Consider the following 16,554-nt stretch of genomic DNA (forward strand, 5'->3'; position numbering starts at 1 on the left):
CTGGGTATGGGGTCTATGTCTGCTTGTCACGCTCTAAGACACACTGAGCAAGGGGTCCTTGTCTGTGTGTCTCCCTCTAAGAAAAAATAGGCAAGTGGTCCATGTCTGTTTGTCATTGTCTGAGGCAAAGAGGGAAAGTGGTCCATGTATAGTTAACCTCTTCTAAGACATCCTGGGCAAAGGGGCAACATCTGACTGTCCCCTTAAAGGCTCAGTGGGCAAGGCATCCATGATTAGTTGCCCCTCCCTCAAGGCATATCGGGGAAATGGTCCATGTCCTGGTGCCCACTTTAAAGGAGAGTTGGTTCCAGCCTCCAAATGTTAAAAAAGGACCTTTTTACTTTTTATCAGGGGCCAAGTAATAAACAACAAAGATTCAGGCCTACAATCAGCCCTTAAAGGGACAGTCTAGTCAAAATTAAACTTTAATGATTCAGATAGGGAATGCAATTTTAAACAAATTCCCAATTTAATTCTATTATCAAATTTGCTGTGTTCTCTTGGTATTCTTTGTTGAAAGCTAAATCTATATAGTCTCATATGCTAATTTATAAGCCCTTGAAGGCCGCCTCTTAATAGAGTATTTTTTTACAGTTTTTCACAGTTAGGCAGCGCTAGTTCATGTGTGCCATATAGATAACATTGAACTAAGATGCAAGTCTGTCGAAAGAACTAAAATAAGGGGGCAGTCAGCAGAATCTTAAATACAAGGTAATCACAGAGTTACAAAGTATATTAATATAATAGTGTTGGTTATGCAAAACTGGGGAATGGGTAATAAAGGGATTCTCTATCGTTTTAAACAATAAATACTCTGGAGCAGACTGTCCCTTTAATCACGATGATTAAGACTGATTGTAGGCCCAAAATGTTGTTGTTCTTTTTTTCCTTGGACTTGATATAACGTAATAAAGGTCAGTTTTTAAAATTTGGAGACTGTTACCAACTCTTCTTTTTTTAAATGTTTGGATGTGGCTAATCCAGTGTTCCATGCCTTAAAATGTGTGCTGTTTTCCACTTCTGAATTTCGCCCTCTTTAAAGGCACAGTGGTCTAGGAATCCATATTTGTTTTTCCCTGTTCCACATGTTTGTTTTTAGCATGAAAAAACAAAAAGAGAAGAAAGCGCACACAGAGTACGATTCAAGTGAAGCTATTAATAGATATGCACACAACACACACTGTTGCACTTACTAGAAGTAGATTAAAAACAAGCATTAAAACAGACGTTGTGATGGTATCACTTCTGTGGTGACTGTAAACACAATCCAATGTTATCATTTAACACACTAGCTGTAGACTCTGCCGGGCATCCGGATTGCCTCCCGCAGGTTTCAGAAGCCAGGTACACAGAAGGCATCAACTGTCTGAGTGATGTGAAGTCCTTTGTTTTTCATTCTACCTATTCACAGCGCCAAGGGAAGGATCACCTGGCTGGATAAAGGCGGCACCAGAGAGAAACTGTCCCTATCAGGACACAGAGTCTGCAATTAAGACCCAACTCACCCAATGTATCAGGAAATATCCTTTGGTTGGAAAAATATATAAGGTACTCTTGTACATTCGCCCATTCGGCATAGTCACAGAAATGTGGGGACTCTGTAATCATAACAGACTATATCAGTACAAACTGTGGGCTTTAAGTGAGAGCAAATTAGAAAAGTAGCCCCACTATATGTTTGGTATTCGATACGTGTGTCTCTGTTAACACAGAATTCTGTTTTAGTATTGATTCATGTTCTAATATTTATGTTATAATATTTTTAACTTTGTGTCTTAGAAGTTTGTTTGTATCTATTTATCAAGAGTATTGAAATATTATCTTTCGCACTTTTGACATTTACATACATCTGGTTTAGGTCCATCCAAGGCCAAAATATCCATCCTACTTCCTCACTACCCCAGTCATTCTTTGCCTTACATCGCGTTAGGAGGTGTCAGAGAAGTGGCAGAAGATTCGGAGAGTCCTGAAAAAGGGTATCTGCCCTTCGAGATAGGACTGAAGTTTTAAGTAGTCATGTCAACCGGGTTATAATACAATATATTTAATAATTATCCTTTAAAATAAACCCCCAATAAAAATGCATATACAAAACAATAAAATTAATGTAAATTCCTAAGTTCTTTGTATTAGTTCAAATTTATAGACACATTGAACTATAACAATTAGTTTAGATTTTTTATCTTTTTTTTTTCTTTTCAACTTATTTTTATTGATATTTGTTTTTGTCTACCTACGGAGCAATTTTATTTTAACATCTTATTAACCTTGTACCGATATAATTAACAACATGCTATTAGGGTCATCATACGTTTATATTATATTGTATTCCCATAAGTAATTTACATTGATACAAGATTCATATACATTAATTACTCAGAATCCAATATTAACTCATGCTAAGCCCTTTAAAAAGGTTCTCATTTTGACCTAGCATTATTCCGTTCCCACAGACAGCAGCATCTGCCCCTTTAATTGAAGTACACAGGTGCTCCCATTGTGACGTAGGCAGGCAAGCCTTTTTAAGTTGTTTAATGTTTGTACAAGTTAAGTCCCTGACGAAGTGCCTCCGGGCAGGAAACGCGTCGGACGTTTGCTATTGTTTCAGTGTACCCCTGAGTTTGTTTGACACCCTGTTAATGATCTTACAATAAAGATATCATTTTTTACTTGCACAAACCCTGCGGCTGCAATTTGTCCCACCAAAAGGTAACCTTTATTGCTTATTTGAGCTTTTGCTTTTGGATACCGGAGGAGTGGATCCTTACCTTTCATGGGACGGCCTGAGTGGAAGATCAGTCGGCGACAAGAGTGGTGAGATTAACCTGCTTTACTTCAATTTCAGTCTACATGCTGAAACCTGTGTATATTTGAACTTTACTTATCACCACACCCGAACGCTGTATGATTCTACCCTCAGTTTGTTACAAGTGATTACTTCCACTGACTACATGCTACACTGATTACGGTTTTGTTCAGTGCACCTGTTACAAGCTATATGATATCCACTTATTGTATCAGCCAAGCTATATTATTTGCATTGAATCAGTGGTTTAGTTACAAAGTGCAGAATTTGCATCTGTGTGTGTTATATTTATAGAGAACCAGATATGAATCAAAACTATACAAGTTTAAACTATTATAATATGCTATGCAAAGATCATAAAAATTACCTTATTTATTAACTTTATTCACAATTGAATTTCATTAAAATACCACAAAGAGATACCAAGATATGAGCCACTAACATTCAGACTGGTACAATTAAGTTATTTAACCTACAAAATGATTCCATACAATTCTAATTAAAACACCAGAAGTTATATATATTCTAAATGTAAACAGACAGTTTATATGCCAATTTATCTAAGCTGAAATGAATTCTTTTTTTTTTTTAAATAAATTGCTAATTGATGTCTGAGTCCCCCGAAAAATGTACAAAGTGACAAAAGAGGAAAATATAGAGTACTCAGAAAGGTTCCTCTATCGTTTGGCAAACCAGACTGGACGGAAAGGAAAGATGGGACTTCTGTTTTATATTAAGTCGAAGAACATATGTGTACAAATACAAACCAGTGAAAATGCAAAAATGCTCCCCCCCCATGTCAGAGGGGTCACTCTTGGATCTAAGTAATCTAGTGCGGATAAAATGTAGAGTAGGGGGTTTATTAATTAGTTCTTATTAGAAAAGGAGGAAAGAGGGGGAAAGGAAGGGAGGGGGGGGGGCGGGCAGTCAGCGGTGAGCACATTAGTGATTAGTATTTGGGCGGGGAGTAAACAAAAAGAGAGGAATTTGTGTCCCATCTATAATATATATAGTGGTATCTTATAATAATTACCCATGTGGTACCAGGCTACTGCCTAATTTTTGCATTAAAAAAAAGTATTAATTTAACAAGGGATAGGTGGGAAAGTTAACTATAAAAATTCACATGGTCATAGTTACTGCGATAGTATTAATGGTTCCGTAGTAAAGGCTCTTTATAGGATACAGATAGCACCATAATTAAAGTATGTAAAATTATCGTCCCTATATGGGCATACCCGCATCAAGAAAATCTATAGGAAGCAGCGGCATAAAAGCTTTGAGGCAATGCTTCATATTTAATTTTAACTTATACCCATCTCAGTGACACTTCAAGGGGCTTTATGTACAAATTTTTATGAGCTCCGGTTGTGGGGCTTAAAGTAAGAGAGGAGTAATGGAGTATCTAGACTGCTAAGTCCATGCTCTCTAAAACTAAGGGTTATTATTTGGGACAAATACCAAGGTTATCTGGGTCAAGGGCATATATAAAAACAAGAGTTGTGTATATAAAATACAATAACAAACATTTTGAATGGTGCAAGGCTAAAAAACGTTAAGCTATATGTACCCATATATGCATAAGAGCAATTGAGTAAGTTATGAAGTAGGCATTAACACTAGTAAGGCTGCTAGTAATCAAGAAATTAAATTGGATCCAATAGTAAGCTAGGAAATAACTTTTAAACTGATTCAAGTCTTATACTAATTGAGTCATTGAAATGAATTCTTAATTATCTACAATAAAGACAAATTCTAAAATATATTTATATTTTTGCAAAGATAAATTACTTTGTAAGCTAAAATATAAAATGCCCTTTCAAATCTAATAACTGCAATTAGTTATGGTTACCAAATACCTTTGATTTAAATATTATATATATATATATATATATATATATATATATATATATATATATATATATATATATCAATCGTGTATACTTCACCAAAAATAACCAAATCGATATTCAGCTTCCAATATTCCTTGTTTCACCTCATATGAAAATAAGGGTATTTGCAATGTGGATAATAAGAAGGTAGCCCAATCTTGCTTATAGTAACTGTGTTCCAACGCAGCCAGTTATCCAGTCACACCTTAGCAAAAAGTCAGCAACCTTTTTTTTCACCTCTTGCATTCAGTTATATTATCTTAATCATTGGTGAAACGATATGAGAGGCCCTTTGGATCTGAACATCTCATAGGTCATCTTGGGAGATGCCTCCCTGAGCTGTAATACCGTCTCTGATCTATAGGTGGCAGCAAACACCCAGGAATGCAGCCCCACCATCAAACATTGCTAACAATTTAATACATCCTTATAAAGTGATTATTTATCATACTATAACTTTTTGCATTAGATTAGATTAGATTAGATTAGATTCGTTTTATTGTCATTGTACAAAGTAGGAAAACAGAGACAACGAAATTATATTTGAAAATCTAACTAATCCTATACACAGATAGCACTATAATGGTAAGAACTAATAGATAGCAAAAAATTCAAGTGACTTGTGCAGAAAATTTCTATACCACAAAAGTAAGTACAATGTAAGTGTAATAAAGTGCAAGTGCAAAAAAAAAATCAGTTCCATACAAAAAAGTATATATATGTGTAAAAAAATGTAATAAAAAATTAGTCATCTTGCACACATATGTGTACATTTGCATTATATATATGATGTGAATCATGAGTGTTTTATATTAATCATATGTGTATTTTATATTATATGTGTTATGTGAATATAAAGTGAGGTGAAAAAGAACCATTAACAGGACAATCAATAAATTAAATTAAAACCATTAATTTAGCACTTTCTTCAATATAATAAAAAGATCTAATCATCAGAAGGATAAAAAATTAAAAAGTTGAAAAAGGCTATGAGCATAAGAGAGATTTTTAAAAGTTATTATTTAGCAGAGTAATGGCTCTTGGGAAAAACCTATTCCGTAATCTAGCAGTTTTTCCTTTTAAGCTTCTATAACGTCTCCCAGATGGTAAAAGGGCAAATAGTCTGTTGCTAACATGGAAAGGATCATGAATAATTCGATAGGCCTTTAAAAGACTACGTCTGCTTTGAAGATCTTCAATGGTAGGTAACTGAGCACCTATGATATACTGGGCGGTTTTAACAACCCGTTGCAGAGCTTTGCGATCAGAATTAGTACAGTTTCCATACCATACTGTAATACAGTTGGTGAGAATACTCTCAATAGTACAGCGATAAAAATTTATTAAAATCTGAGTAGATAAATTAACTTTTTTCAGTGTTCTTAAAAAATAGAGACGTTGTTGTGCTTTTTTCACTAAAGTTGAGGTGTTCAAAGACCAAGTCAAATCCTCAGAGATGTGTGTGCCCAGAAACTTGAAACTTGGTACACGTTCAACCTCAGTTCCATTTATATGAATGGGCAATTGTAAACATCGATTAGATTTCCTAAAATCAATAATAATTTCTTTAGTTTTTTTAGTGTTTAGGTCCAGGTTGTTCTCAGCACACCAAATAGCCAGTTGCCTTATTTCTTCTCTATAAGCTGATTAATAAAACTCTCTTGTCAGCATCTATATTTCATTTAGCATAATAGAAAATTTACAATTTGATACCAAACGCCAGTATTTTATCAATTTCTATGATAAAATAGAAGATATCCATGTTTATGGCTAAGGACATCTTGTTGTCTGTATAACAAAGGGAAAAATGTCAAACATGCATACATCTATTTGCAGTATTTATAAGCTCAGCAAATATTTATCTAATATGTTATGTCCCAGATCAATACATATATATATATATATATATATATATATGTTACTTGAGTATTTTAAATAGATTTGAAAATTATAGATACATCAGTTATATGACTTTTTAAGTATACATTCTGCTATTTAAAATCTAATGCCTAGATTTAGAGTTCGGCGTTAGCCGTGTAAACCAGCATTAGAGGCTCCTAACGCGGGTTTCTTACGGACTCCGGTATTTAGAGTTCAGTTACCGACACTCAAAAAAAACCTAACGCTCACATTTCTACCGACACCTCAGACCCAGTAGTAAACATATACCGACAAAAAAAAGATCCACGAATCAAAAAAAAAATATTACACAAACTACACTTACAGTCATACAAACACTACACTATGTTTATTTTTCATATTTAATAATTTTTCATCAAAATACAAAGGATTAAAGTTGCGAGATCTCGGGTGTTAGAAAAAAAACAACACAAATCCATTTTCCCATTGACTTACATTGACACATGGGAAAAGACCCTCATATACCTACATCTAACTAATAACATTATCACAAACATACACTCATCGATGCATACAAACAATATACACCACATGACATACACAAAATATTTATTTATTACAAAAAGAACACGATTTAGTTACTTTTTCCCAAAAGCTCATGACGTCATTCACTTTACGAGGAAAACCAGTCTTAGAAAAAAAACAAGAACAAATTTTAGAGCCTCCATTGACTTCTATTGGGAAGACGTGCTCGTGCACGCGAAACCCTCATTTCCCTAACGCACGCAAATAGCGTAGACAGAAAAACTCCAAATACCAGCGCTAGAAAAGACATGATTTCATGCGTTAGACCCAGCTATGATAAATAGATCAAGAAATGACTATTTCCCTATGGTGGATTTATGGATTTTACTGTTTGAATATTCACAACACCATTAAATTATTTCAGACTTTTATATTACATCAACTACAAATCAACATCACTAGTAACAACATTTTTGTTTTAAAAATATTACATTTAAATGGACACAAAAATAATGTCAACTTTTCAGGATTCACAAACACTACACAATGGGAAACAATTCTCATTTACCTTTATTATTGCATTTCAGTTATTCAACTCATATGCTTGCAGCAACAGCATATCTACATAGGCTTAACACATGATCAGTCATGGATGCACATACATTACTTTTATCATTCACTCATACATGTGCATTCAATTGATGGGGGAAAAACACATTACATTCTCTCGAGGAATCACAAAACACAACATATGGATTTTACTGTACTTTTAACATCATGATTCCATCACAATAAACCATTAGGAATTACGTACAACAAGAACATCATTACACCAGATTACAGATGTCACTTTATGGGAAGGAACAACAATGCCACACCGCTATATAGAAGTCAGCATATGTGGGACACAATCACAATATATACGTACATGTACATAACACGCATCACCCATCACGCAACCACAAAGCACACATTTAGATTTTATTCAGCACACAATAACAATGTAGCACAATACAACAACACAATGAGGATTTCAGAACTACATAGGCAGGTTAATAATATCATTACGTCATTAGAAGATTCAACCATACACATCACAGATTCACGACTGTACCGCCCCTTTCGGAACTTTAACACTCAATACTACAATACAACATATACGTAAACAACAGTTTGGAACAGCATTATTAAGGCGATTTCAATGGGACAATTAATAAATATTCTCAGATCGCAAATCACTTATATATATAATACTACAGATGACAGCCGGAAGTTCTTCAGTATTAGTGCCATTTGAATGGGACGCATACAATATTGACATCTCGGCAATCACTTATATATACAATACTACAGATGACAGCCGGAAGTTATTCAGTATTAGTGCAATTTGAAAGGGACGCATACAATATTGACATCTCGGCAATCACTTATATATACAATACTACAGATGGCAGACGGGAATTTCGTAATTATTATTGCGATTTTAAAGGGACGCATACAATATTGACAGCTCGGCAATCACTTATATATACAATACTACAGATGGCAGACGGGAAGTTCGGAATTATTATTGCGATTTTAAAGGGACGCATACAATATTGACATCTCGGCAATCACTTATATATACAATACTACAGATGGCAGACGGGAAGTTCTGAATTATTATTGCGATTTTAAAGGGACGCATACAATATTGACATCTCGGCAATCACTTATATATACAATACTACAGATGGCAGACGGGAAGTTCGGAATTATTATTGCGATTTTAAAGGGACGCATACAATATTGACAGCTCGGCAATCACTTATATATACAATCCTACAGATGGCAGCTGTTACTTTATCGTTTACAAACAATATTGCAGCAACATTGATCGATCACATTCGATGCACATTATACACAACTATGCACTTTCATTCATGTTAGCCTGGACGTGTGCTTGTTACTATAAGATCGCGTTTAAGAAATATTGATTACGCATATGAACAAACATTACAAACATGCACTGTATGTGTGATCTTTGACACTTTCACATTGAGAATCATTGTTTGAAAATAACATTTCAGCAAACAACAAATAAACGCCCACTGTGAAAGCATTCGCGCCGCTCACATACAAACAGGTGAATACAATCAGCAATCATTACAAACTCACTACCATTGGACTAATTGTACTATAAATCCCCCAAACAACATGGCCAATGCATCACTTGTGATCCACATCAGATCAAGTGCTTACCTTGTTACGCTGTTTTGAAAGATGGATGACAATGACATGGTAGACGCTGCTGGTGCTGCTATTGGCAAACTAGCTGTTGGTCGAATCAGGCAGCCTCGGCGGCTCAGACTGAGACGAAGGGGTCATCTGGTTCGAGGTCCTCGTGTCTACAGGGTGAGACCCACCTTGGAAAACATGAGTGACTTTGAGGTTTTTGATAAGTATCGGCTGGATCGCGAACAGCTCATTGGCCTTTACGATCTTCTTAAACCTCATTTGGAGCCACGTATAAGAATAAGGACTGCTGTTCCCGCCATGAGTAGGATGCTAAGCTGTCTATACGTCCTGGCCTCCGGGAGTTTTCAATCCGGAGAACTGTACATGCATGGACTGGCTCAAGGTACATTCTCTGGGGTGTTTGATAACTTTCTGGACGCCATGGTACGTATCAGTAAGCAATACATAGGATTCCCACAGAATGATGGTGATTGGAGGCTCCTGAAGCGGGAATTCTTTGATATTGCTCAAATGCCCAATGTCTTGGGAGCCATAGATTGTACCCACATTGCGCTGCATGCTCCAATTGATGACTCGCCCTTCAGAAATCGCAAACATTTTCATAGCCTCAACGTGCAGTATGTTTGTGACGCACAGATGAGGATTATGCATGTGTGTGCGAATTTTGGAGGAGCTTGTCATGATGCCCGCATCCTCTCCCTGTCGTCCCTGTGGAGACAGTTTGAGGAAAGACAAATGCCCCCTGGTTATCTCGTTGGTGAGTATTTGTGCACAACATGGTTAATTATTTTGACAATTGCCACTGTAGTTTTAAAATGTTAGCGTAATGTTCAGCTATAGGATGCAATTTAACCATATATTTCCCCCCCGCTAATGTCTACTTTTAGTTCAATGCAGATATGTAGCATGTCTTACCTTAAATGCTCAGATAGAGAATGTAATGTAACCATGTAGTTAGCATTTTACACAAGGCTTGATTTCGGAGAAATACGCATATGTAGCATGTCTTAGCTGAAATGTGAAGATATTAGCTAATGCAATTTAACCATGTCATTGTCTCTTTCCGCAAATGTCTTTTAGTTCAATGCAGATATGTAGCATGTCTTACCTTAAATGCTCAGATAGAGAATGTAATGTAACCATGTAGTTAGCATTTTACACAAGGCTTGATTTAGGAGAAATATGCATATGTAGCATGTCTTAGCTGAAATGGGAAGATATTAGCTAATGCAATTTAACCATTTCATTGTCTCTTTCCGCAAATGTCTTTTAGTTCAATGCAGATATGTAGCATGTCTTACCTTAAATGCTCAGATAGAGAATGTAATGTAACCATGTAGTTAGCATTTTACACAAGGCTTGATTTAGGAGAAATACGCATATGTAGCATGTCTTAGCTGAAATGGGAAGATATTAGCTAATGCAATTTAACCATGTCATTGTCTCTTTCCGCAAATGTCTTTTAGTTCAATGCAGATATGTAGCATGTCTTACCTTAAATGCTCAGATAGAGAATGTAATGTAACCATGTAGTTAGCATTTTACACAAGGCTTGATTTAGGAGAAATACGCATATGTAGCATGTCTTAGCTGAAATGGGAAGATATTAGCTAATGCAATTTAACCATGTCATTGTCTCTTTCCGCAAATGTCTTTTAGTTCTATGTAGATATGTAGCATGTCTTACCTTAAATGGCAGATAGAGAATGTAATGTAACCATGTAGTTAGCATTTTACACAAGGCTTGATTTCGGAGAAATACGCATATGTAGCATGTCTTAGCTGAAATGGGAAGCTATTAGCTAATGCAATTTAACCATGTCATTGTCTCTTTCCGCAAATGTCTTTTAGTTCAATGCAGATATGTAGCATGTCTTACCTTAAATGCTCAGATAGAGAATGTAATGTAACCATGTAGTTAGCATTTTACACAAGGCTTGATTTAGGAGAAATACGCATATGTAGCATGTCTTAGCTGAAATGGGAAGATATTAGCTAATGCAATTTAACCATGTCATTGTCTCTTTCCGCAAATGTCTTTTAGTTCAATGCAGATATGTAGCATGTCTTACCTTAAATGCTCAGATAGAGAATGTAATGTAACCATGTAGTTAGCATTTTACACAAGGCTTGATTTAGGAGAAATACGCATATGTAGCATGTCTTAGCTGAAATGGGAAGATATTAGCTAATGCAATTTAACCATGTCATTGTCTCTTTCCGCAAATGTCTTTTAGTTCTATGCAGATATGTAGCATGTCTTACCTTAAATGCTCAGATAGAGAATGTAATGTAACCATGTAGTTAGCATTTTACACAAGGCTTGATTTCGGAGAAATACGCATATGTAGCATGTCTTAGCTGAAATGGGAAGCTATTAGCTAATGCAATTTAACCATGTCATTGTCTCTTTCCGCAAATGTCTTTTAGTTCAATGCAGATATGTAGCATGTCTTACCTTAAATGCTCAGATAGAGAATGTAATGTAACCATGTAGTTAGCATTTTACACAAGGCTTGATTTAGGAGAAATACGCATATGTAGCATGTCTTAGCTGAAATGGGAAGATATTAGCTAATGCAATTTAACCATGTCATTGTCTCTTTCCGCAAATGTCTTTTAGTTCAATGCAGATATGTAGCATGTCTTACCTTAAATGCTCAGATAGAGAATGTAATGTAACCATGTAGTTAGCATTTTACACAAGGCTTGATTTAGGAGAAATACGCATATGTAGCATGTCTTAGCTGAAATGGGAAGATAGAGAATAATATTGAACTAGATATTTTAAAGTTAAAATAAACATTTGTTAATGGATTATCGTGTACAAAACTTTTTATTGTACTACAAATACTATTTTGAGGATTCTGTTGGAATTATGTTCTGTTCATAATTTATAGGTGATTCTGGGTACATGAGCCGGCCTTGGCTCATTACCCCCTTGCGTAGCCCGACTGATGTGTCTGAGGAGCGCTACAATAGGGCTCATAAGAGAACCAGGGCGGTGGTTGAACGGATGTTCGGGCTCCTGAAGATGAGGTTCAGGTGCCTGGACAGGTCGGGAGGAGCCCTCCACTACAACCCAAAGAAGGTGGCTAAGATCGTTGTAGCCTGTAGCGTCCTGCATAATATTGCACAGCGGGCTGGGATGCTGCAGGCCGTCTGGCCAGACAGAAACCTCCTCAGAGATGAGGAGGATGATCCTGTTCTAGAGGGGCCATTCCGGGACGAGGGGCTCAATGTCAGAGCAGACATCATCAACCGCAACTTTAGACGGTAAAGAATAGAAGTTAGACTGGAGTATTATCAATAGATGTGAACTGTAGGGAAATGACAAGTAGAGAATTGTGCAAACATGTTAGGATTGTTCATCAAATGCTAAAAATGTGTTTCATTTATTAATATAGGTGATGCTCTGGCCATTGGGTCCTGTAGCAAGTCTTTGCCACCTGGTTTTTAAAGAGGACATCAGCTGGTAAGTATAAATGTCTGGACTGTTGCTGGCATGAATTGTACACAAATACATCATATGGCATACATTTTCTAAACTAGTATTTAGTTTACACATTACTTAAAATGAAAATACTCAGAAAGGGATACTCTAGCATGACTATGGTTCAATGTCACACATTAGAGGTTTGTTCTGCTCAATATGACTCATCTTCACACTTGATAGAACATAACACAAGATGCTACACAGTAAGCTAGTGACAGAAATGTCTTATGAAATGGTGGGTGGGAGAGGGCTAGAGAAATGATTCACACACTTGTAGTAATTTTGAATAAACCTTTTATGCCATTAGGGAGCTGACTTAATCTAAAGACTGAAAGGGAAGAATTAGAAGCCTGACAGTGAAGATTGCCCAGACTGACAGTGGAAAAAGCCAAGATTGAAATTGAAGTATACCAATGGGATCATGTCTGGCATTATCTTTCAAATCTGCTGACCTTGAAAAGCATACAAAGACATGTTCACATGGTAAGTGCCAACTATTTAATAGAATAAGGCTGTTGAGGCATCCTATTGGAGACACTTAGATGATTTTCAAATTTTTAGATGGTATTTCACAGTCCTCTATTTTTGAAATGATGAATAAGACACATATTGAAGATCAACTTTTTAACCCTGAATTGACTTTCAAAGACCATGCATTATCCAGGTTGGTGTACCAATGCATGCTAGTTAAGAATCACAGGAAGAATGTTGAATATTAGTAGCTTCCATACATTAGTCATATTTAGTTCTTAATTAGATATTTAGGGATCACAATCAGACACTTAGATGAATTTCTAATTTTTAGATGGGATTTCAGTCCTCTATTTTTGAAATGATGAATAAGACACATATTGAAGATCAACTGTTTACCCCTGAATTGAGTTTCAAAGACCATGCATTATCCAGGTTGGTGTACCAATGCATGCTAGTTAAGAATCACAGGAAGAATGTTGATTATTGGTAGCTTACATACATTAGTCAGACATATTTCATCATTAGATATTTAGGGATCACAATCATAAAAAGGAATACATATTATAGTTGATATAGAGGTATTTGAATGGACATGAAATATGACATTTATGTTCAACATATATATTATTGAAATGTGATATACATTTTTATGTATAATTCGAAAATCAGATTTTTTTTTTTTTTTTTATTACACAATATTTTTTTTTTTTTAAATATAATTAATAAATATCTTTAAAAAATGTTGAACAAAGTTAGAGCATAGACACAAGATGATTGTAAATGTATTTTATGAATCTTTGACTACGTGTGTATTAACTTTTGTAAAAAAATTTTTACATTTCAGATTGGCATCTGATGACTTCCAGGAATATTTTTTTATTTTTGGTTCAGAAACTATTAAATTTTAAAATGGTAATAATAAACATTTTAGTATTAAATACACTCTTTGGAACATATTATAATAAATATTCATATAATCTGTCAATAAAAATCAATTTGACTCCCATGACTGGTAGTTGTCTATTTGACAAGCACATGCATAAGATCAAATAATGCATTAATTGTGGAAAATCCACTGATTCAGAGAATATTACATTAAACTATCTTTTTTAACATTCATTGGGGAGTGAGATCCATTGATGCTTTTCTTTTGAAATTCTTAGATGTTAAAATAATTTCGGATATGTAGTCAATTTCACAAAAATTAATTTTTTTCTCTTTTAAGAAGGGGAAGTGGTTCAATTACATTAAAGTGACAGTGTTGTTGAATGTAAAATTAATTTTATAAGATCTTGTATCTTCCTTAGGTATCTCAAAACATTATTTGCTAAATTATTTTAATTTTTACATTTATAAATGGTAGGTCATTTAACTTTATATTTTTCACAAGCTAGTTATTGGATGGCAGGTTAATCGATTTGATTTTCTAGTGGAGTCATTTAATTATAGTTAATAATATTATGTAGTTTTTAAAATCTTACCTCTTGGGTTAGACATCACATATCTATATATAATTTTCATTCCCCTTTAGTTTATTTTGACAATGTTAAATCAACATTACAAATGTTTTGGTCCTTAAAGGGACATTCACAAAGTATATTGTGTATTGATTTTTAAATAATTCATAAAAGAATTTAAACATATTTAGAAAGTACTATAGAATTACATTCAGTCTTTAAATATACTTTGTAAAAAAAAAAAAAAAAATGCACATATCTTAGTCAATTACATAAGGTATTTAATCAAAATATATATATAATTACAATCTAATGATTGAATACCAAAACATATTAAGTTGTTCAAATATTATAATCTTATCCAAAATGCATACATAACATATAGCTTAATGTCCCTCTAAGCTGAATACTCCGAAATACCTCCTTTACAATATATATTTCAGTCAGTGTGTAACACAATCCAGAAGTTAATCTAAATTTTATATACTCATATGTTATACTAATTTATCAAAAGGAAGGTGCCTAGGTTTCTGATATTTCAAGCATTATTGTGAAATGTTTATTTAAAGGGACATGAACTAAAAATATACTTAAAGGGAGACAGTTAAAAAATTAATGATTTATACATTCTGAATGAGTATTCTATTTTAAGCAACTTTAAAAATTGTCTCATATTATGAATGCTCCTTGTGATGTTGCTATCATTACTATAAAAATAAGGCATTAAATAGATAATTTATTAGCTTCAGTACTCTGGACTGAACTTGGTTTTTTGTGGTGGATTAATTTATCCAACAATCATCAAGGACAACCCAGGTTTTTTGAAACAATTGTCCGTAATCTCAAATATCATTATTGATTTGCAAAGCAAGATAACAAGATAATTGTTAACATTTTAGAATCGGATTAAATTATAACGTTGATTAACATTTCATGCTCAATCTGAATCACCAACGCTAAATTTGTTTGGACAGTGTCCCTTTAAGAGATTTAAAGAGTGTATTTACTTCTCTTCCTATCTTGACATACTTTGCTTGAAAAGCATATCGAGATAGGCTCAGTAGATGAAGATTGGTGGATGCACATAGATGCCTTATGTAATTGTCTCAACCATGTGCATTTAAATTTCTTCTGTTGAGGATATCTAAATACCAAGATAAATTGATTTACATTTTAAAGTCTAAACAATCTTCTAGCTCTACAGATCATTTGATACAATTGTTTGTTTGTAATGTCTATTTAAAAATAAAGACGCCATTGCAAAATAATATATATGAGCACTTCAGACAAATACAAGCTCGAGGTTTATTTACTAATAACAAACAAACCTGTAGTTTAACATTTATAAACAGATTATCCAAGTTACTGACCTTATAACCTGAATTTGAACATTCAGAAATATTGCGTGGGAAACGCATCTTGAAACACCAGATTAGCATCTTTAAACATTAAAGTCTAATGTCACGCAATAGCACACAATCAATGTGCATTATGAAATACATTTAATAGAGCAATATCAATACTTCACAATAAGTCAATAAATGGATTTTATGAACAATAAAGACATACAATATTAAATGTGTATTTGTATTAAAGAAACAGACCGTTATTAAACCGAGAAATGTCTACAACATTAATAATGTGACAGTATTAGATGTTAAATAGAATTTAATCATTAATATTTAACGGATCACGGATATTAAATCTGCGTCACACATATCCGCATGACAGGCCCATGAGTTACAAATAAGTCTACATGAAAAATGAAGTTACAGCACCACCATGATGTATGTGTAAGGAAGTTAC

This window comes from Bombina bombina, chromosome 11 (assembly GCF_027579735.1).
Source record: "Bombina bombina isolate aBomBom1 chromosome 11, aBomBom1.pri, whole genome shotgun sequence".
NCBI classification, from domain to species: Eukaryota; Metazoa; Chordata; class Amphibia; order Anura; family Bombinatoridae; genus Bombina; species Bombina bombina.